General features: G+C 39.4%; 1 protein-coding gene across 6 annotated transcripts in view; it reads left to right on the forward strand.

The window, feature by feature from the left end:
- The window catches only part of GNG12 (G protein subunit gamma 12), a 211,790-nt gene that overhangs the window by 52,248 nt on the left and 152,508 nt on the right, over window positions 1–7,034 (forward strand). For 3 of the 6 annotated variants that reach the window (XR_002781738.1, XR_002781741.1, XR_002781737.1), the window contains exon 2: window positions 4,435–4,541. The exons of the other annotated variants lie outside the window; for them this stretch is intronic. The gene's annotated coding sequence lies outside the window, so the exon portion shown is untranslated. The remainder of the gene's footprint in view (window positions 1–4,434; window positions 4,542–7,034) is intronic. 6 annotated transcript variants of the gene reach the window in all.

Genomic DNA, 7,034 nt, shown 5'->3' on the forward strand with positions numbered 1-7,034 from the left:
AGCAGAGAGGCCAGGACTAGTGAATATATCTCAGTGAGTGTTATGGTCTCTTCTTTTGTCTCATGTGAATGCTCTAATGTATATTTACATCTTGTCTGTCCCTCTGAGGACATTTGCAGAGCTAAATCCTCTCAACTTGCATAGCTTGTAATAGATGGGAATGTGTATGTGAAGAACCGATGACGAAGCTGTCCTGTGGATAGTGGTAAGAATAAGGCAGGAGGTGTTGATCATCATTAAATATGCATGAATTTTTAAGATTAATTAGCATTAGTGGAAAAACTAGCAGAGACTCTGCCAGAATATACTGCTTTTCTTAAAAGAATAGACTGAAAGCGGAAATCCTGGATGTATCTCCAATAGTCTGTTTGACTTAACCAATCTAGGAAGGGATGGGTGATGGGAATTTATGAACTTTAAAGTTTCTTCTAAACTTTGCTTATTCTATTCTTCTTCAAACCAGAAGCACTTCAGAGTTTTTGCAATCTCTGAAAAGCTTCCTTACTCAAATATATCAACAAACATACCCTCTATGTTGGTAATAACTATCTTCTTAAAGACATTCCTGCTGATTCTCTTTATTTTTGCCTGTGCTAAAAAAAAGAAATACATCTTCCCAAAAGCAAAAAAACTGTAGGCTTCAGATTTTTTTTTTTTAATTCAAATTGATCCTTTGTGAAAATAGACAGGAGAAAGTCAGAAAAGTTAAAATATATAGAAAATAAAATCCCATTTTGTTTGTATCATTTATGATATTTAATGATCTGCTCATGGATAGCTCAAGTTTATAGCCAAGTCATTAACTAGCAGTCTCACAAATATTTAGAGTTTTACACTGATACCGTCCTTGAGAATATATCCCAAGAATTATGTCGTCTCCACCAGAGATGAAATTTCTTGGGGGCAAAAACTGTCTCATTAACACCTACATCCTTCACAACATAGGTGTGACATAGCGGACTCTAGGAACCATCGGATGAATGGAGAGATGGTGGGATGGATGGTTAAACAGATGGTTGCACAGATGGCTGAATAGATAAATACAATGAGTTATTTTTGTTATCTTAATCAATACACTCCTTTGGAAGGGCTTCAAGATGAATCTGTATAATGTTGAATTCTGTTGAAAGAGAGTCAGGAAGAGCCAGGGATTATAGAAAAACCCAGACAAAACACAACAAAACTTATCAGTATTAAAGGTTTAAAAAATTTTTACATTCCAAAGTCAATAAACCTGATTAAATATTTCTCTTTTCATATTTTAAAATCCTATTTTTCACTTCTTATCTTTCAGTACTCTCAAAATAATGCTGTGTCAATAATAGCTCCAAGGAGGGGTTTAGAACACTGCTGTGCTCTAGTCTAGACCCTAGCTGCTCAGAGTATAGTCTACCAAGCAGCAGTATCCCCATCTCCTGGGACTAGCTTAAAAATGCAGAATCTCAGGCTTTTCCCTAGAACTACAAGAATCTGCATTTTAACAAGTTCCTCAGGTGATTCCTACACAAATTAAAGTCTTAGAAACACTGGTTAAGATTCCAGATAATGAGTAGGAAGTGGTACTAGCCCAGAAGCCATGACCTCTGGCATCTGACACTTAGCCTAAGCTAAGTGTGATAAATCCTGAGTAATGTCCTGCTGGTAGAGAAGTCTGAGGAACTGAGGTAGAGAGATTGATATGTTGGAACATAAAAAATGAGTTTTGGAGGTGGAGAATGGAGGCTGTGGGAAGAGGAGACAGTGTATATGTATATAGAGGACAGTGGTAAAATTCATCTTCTAAGTAACAGGAACCTCAGGACATGCAGGAGGCTACAGTAAGCTGATTGAAATACAACACAAGGCCTCATTCAGATTCCACTGCATATGTGGATGAAAAAGAGGCTGCATAATAAACCTAATGAGCTCAGGGGAGGACAGCACATGGGCCCTACGAACTCAGAGACTGAAAGTAACCACATATGATGGTCTGAACATAAAAATTCCTAACTAAAAGCAGGTCATGGCCAGTAGTCACTTCCTGGGCCTATAGTTTTCTTGACAAAAGTCAATCTTTACCTTAAGTAAGCCTATTATTGTCTTTTTTGCATCTAAAATACCCTACCCCTGAAATGTCAGAGTAATCTCTATTTTCCAGACCCCTCAAGGGCACAGCCCACTGCACCAGAGCAGAGACCACAGAACCCTTCATGGTTACCTTGTCCCCCACATACCATCTCTATGTGCTGTAAATGTTAGTTATTAACTCTCCTGTACCCACCAATGTGAAAGCAGTATGTGTCCCATTTTACTTTTTATTCAGTGCCAGAAATTTCCCTCTTTGCTTTCTCCCACCCCCTTAATCTACCAGAGTGGATTCCATGTAACCTTCCTTCTGTCTCCTCTTTTGATTCTAATGCATAAAATGAGCTGAAAAACTGTCATTCTCTGGAGCATTTTTTTAATCTGTTGAGATTTTGCTTCCTGGCAATTGTCGTCAGTTGGCTCAAATAAACTCATTGAAATTCTCTACACGTGTGGATGTTTCTTACGTCAACACACAGAAAGAGGATGGAAAATCCTGGAGTACTCAACTTGCCCCCAAAGCAAGCTGACTTCCCTGACATCACTGCTGAACCCTTCAGCCTCAGGGAAGAGCAGCCAAGTCCAAGTCCTTCTTGGGGAGGAGAACAATTGAGAGTGAACTGCCAGCCATATCAGATATTCTAACTTTGGCCAGAGAGATCAGTAGCCTGCAGTAAGCTGGGTGCTTACTTCAAAGAGCTAAGTCAGATCCAGGATGAGTGGTCAGAGCCTAACAGTGAGGAGGTGTGGCTGATATTAGTGTTATGATTTGACATATGGAAAATGAGGCAAATAGGTGAAGTGCTGCTCCACTCCTACCAGCTGGCTAGGTGGTCCTGTGCAAATCAATTCACTTGTTAATTGTATTTTTTAAGTTTATTTTTAGTGATTGCTCTTAGAATTAAATATATATAATTACAATTTACTTCAAGTTAATAATTCTGGTAAAACATAGCAACTTTGTTCCAATATAGCTCCATTTCCTTCCTCTTCCTTTGTGCTATTAGTGTCATACACACACACACATATATATGTATGTATATGTGTATATATATGTATATATATATTTCTTCCTATGGATTCAAGGTACTGTCTGGATATATAATATGTAGGTTTCAAGTCTGTCCCAGCTTTTACTTTCCACCCAACAGAACTTCCAGTACATGCACATCCTATCAGTCAGCCAGTGATGTGTGGAGAGCTTATCTAATTTTCAAGGTCTCCCAGTTAAATTTCTGGCCACAGCCTCAGGCTGGCAAGGTTTAGTTGCTTCTTATTTGCTTTCTAAAGAATTTTCTAGTTTCACAGACAGTGCCCTGGACTCCACATTAAATCACCTCTGGCAACTCAGGGCTGGTTTTCATAGGCAGCCCCACTCTGGAAGAAGGGATGTGCTGATCTGGTAGGAATATGTGACAGCCCCAGGCAAGAAAGCTTTAGATTCCCATTGTTCCAAAGAAAACTCAGCAGCATTTCCTGAATAAATGTTTCTCAATTTGTCATTCGCCTTTGTCAGTTTCCAGAGCTCTGAAATGGTTGTTATGGTTCATTTTCTCAAGTTGTTTTTAAGAGGAAGGATTTGTCATCTTCACTCTGCATGGCTGAGAAGTCCTGCCTCCTATTCACTTTAATGGGCTTTGAGTTTCTCATCAGTAAAATTAGGTCTCTTCCTCTCTAGTCCTGTGCTATTTCCACTGGACTGGGATTTCCAATGGTTGTGAAGAAATAGAGTGTATTAGGAGATAACATGGGACATATCACCTATCAGTCAGCCAGTGATGTGTGGAGAGCTTATCTAATTTTGAGTATGAGCAATCTCACTGGACTCTGACTGGCTGAAGTATTTTAGAAGGACATGGGACAGCTCAGACACAAGATTGCTACTAGCACAAATCTAAAAGGATACTCCTTCCCCAAGTAAAAAAAACAATATTACGTCAGTTAATTATTGCACAACTAAATATTATACTCAGGCCACCCAAGGAAAGTAGAGACCAGGCAGGTAGCTACCTCACCTATAAAGGAAGAAGAGAAGGGAAAAGGGAAAGGAGTGAAGGAATAAAAGGATAAAAAAAGAAGAGGGCTGGCATTAATTCCATAAATCAAGCTTATTTTTAAAATCAGTAGCTTAAGTACATGCATCCCACTCAGAATGAAGTATGACTAAAGCCTCTTGCTTTGACACTGCTGCAATCTGAATGTATGTATCTCCCTCAAAATTCATATGCTGAAATCCTAATGCACAACATGATGGTATTAGGAAATAGACTCTCTGGGGTGATTAGATCATGAGGGTAGAGTCCTCATGAAAAGGAGTAGTGTTTTTATAAGAGACCTCACAGAAATCCCTCTCCCTTCCACCACATGAAGGCACAGTGAGAAGTTGATGTCTGCAACCCAGAAGAAGTTGGCCCGTCACCTTCTCCAGAACCTGACTCTGTTGGCACCCTGATCTTGAACTTCCAGACTCCAGAACTGTGAGAAATAAAGTTTTGTTGTTTATAAGTTACACAGTGTTAAAGAGAAAAACCACAGGACCCTAATGGCGTCACTTGTGCTAAAGCTCATCATACCAAAACTAGACATAATACCTGACCTAACTGCAGTTTTGACCTTCACCAGAAATGTAATCTTAATCAACCAGTCTAATTTTCTAATTTTCTGGTGGACATCAATGAGGCAATCTGAAATGTAGGCCCTCCCCATCCCTCTACCACCCACATAGGAAGAAAAGGTAATCTGCATGATAAAACCTTTGCCAATCTCTTCCCCCCCAAAAAAAAGATGTCTTAATCTGAAACTAACCCCCTCTTTTCTTTTGCTAATAACTACCCTGCCACACCCTTCTTCCTATAAAAATCTTCCATTTTGTACAACCCCTCAGAGTATCTCTCTGTTTGCTGGATCAGATACTGCCCAATTTATGAATCATTTAATAAAGCCAATTAGATCTTCAAATTTACTTGGTTGAATTTTGTTGTATAACACCAGACTGCGGTATTTTGTTATAGTAGCTTGAATGAGCTAATACAGACACACACCCTCCATTTTTCAGGCCCCTTCAAAAAAAGTTTGCAAGGGCAGAAGCAGAAGCTATGGCTACATGCTCATATGTGCCCACATTCCCTGCTTCTTCATCACATCTTGATACTGAAGCATACACACCAATGGCAGTAGGCACAGTCCATGCCTTCAGCCCTACTCCCCAGCTAAGGGAACGATGTCTAGATGAGTTTGCTCTCAGATGCTCTGACAGCATCTGATAGCATCTGAGAGAAGTGGAAGAATAGGAGAAGCAACCTAAGAGAATACCTGGGGTTTCACAGGGACAGGACCAGGCTGTGCACATGCAGTTATCAATGAGATCACGTGCACATATATGCAGATCTCCAAGGTGAATGTATATATTTGGATGCTGATACAAGTTTGCTTCATCAAGAGCTCTCCTCTGCTGCTTCAAGATGCATCCAGAAGTTGTGGACTCTCCATGATCTATACCCATTGCCATAGGACTCAATATAGGTCTATAACATGAATGCTTTCCCTCTCTTAGACGTGATACCTGTATGCAGTGCATAATCTGAATAATCGTACAAGAGAAAACTGGTAATCCAATAAAAAATTGTGTGCTTACTGCACCACAACTAATAAGTCGAGTAACAAGGAGTTGGGGCAAAGTGACTTTATTTTGAAAGCCAGCAAGCTGAGAAGATGGCAGACTAGCATCCTAAAGAACCAGCTTGAAAAAATATAGAATTTAGATTTCTTTTATGTCAAAGGAAGTGGGGAATGGGAGACATTTGAGATCAGAAAGTGATTGACCATAGACATCTGGACATCAGCAAAGGTCCAAGGAAGGTGGTGAACTTTGCTTTTGGTCAACAAACTCTGGTTACCGAGGTCTTAGTCACGAGGTTCCTATAAATCTTTTGATAAACAATCATTATTTTTGCACATACCTTCCTTACCTCCTTGGGGATATAGTTTCAAGCAGGGAGGTTGTTTCAGTAATTCCTAGACTACACGTTAGATTCCTTTAATGATTAGCATATCTACGTACAGGACTAAGCAAAGTTGCTAACTGACACGTTATGAGAATTGGGCGATCTCGAGCAAGAAGGAGTCAGAAAGACTGATTATCTTATTCTATTACACGCTGGATACCCAAAAACCTTAGAGCACAGGAAAAAGAGCAGTTTGAAAGACCCAGAATGCAGGGTACCACCACTAGGATAAATGGACTTAAACTATGTTTAATCACTGCATTTCTCTACTAAAGATATAAATTCCAGAAAGCAAGCATCTGATAGACCTTTCTTGAGCTGTGTGTCTATACCTTGGCCAGACCAGGGCAAGACATCTTGATTAACAGCCCTCCAGCACTGTATCTAATCAAGAAGAATAGTTCTCCAAAACAAAATTAAGGTGCTGTTCTCCCAGAAAGGAGAACCCACACTGAGCAGGTAAAAACAACAGATGGCTAACACAAAAAAATTAATTAGGGATCAGATTTCTTTACTGTAGGACTTCTCAGAGACTTTAATTAGCAAATTTTGTTTTTACAAATCCTTAATAGGGGATAAAATATGCAGAATTTCTCAATTATTTTAGCAAAGGATATTTTTTGACAGAATATTTCAAGAGAATGATAAGTATCCCCAGAAAACACTTTTAGGGAAATTAGATCATGTTGCCTCTGTGCCTACAAATATTATAGCCCAAGAGGGCAAGAAATTGCCTGTCTTATTTACCACTAAATCTCCAATACCTAGAACACGCCTGGCACAGAGAAGACACTCAATAAATGGGGACACTGAATGAATCTGTTTACATTTTCTATGCATTCCATCTCTGAAAGTCTGAATTACATGAGGCATTGCAAGCACCATGCTCATCAAAAAGAAATTGAGTTAGGTCATTTATATTGTGCTAGCTAAGGTCTGAGCAAACTATCCATCCTCTGCAGAGCC

Source organism: Pteropus vampyrus, unplaced genomic scaffold, assembly GCF_000151845.1.
Source record: "Pteropus vampyrus isolate Shadow unplaced genomic scaffold, Pvam_2.0 Scaffold115, whole genome shotgun sequence".
Lineage (NCBI taxonomy): Eukaryota > Metazoa > Chordata > Mammalia > Chiroptera > Pteropodidae > Pteropus > Pteropus vampyrus.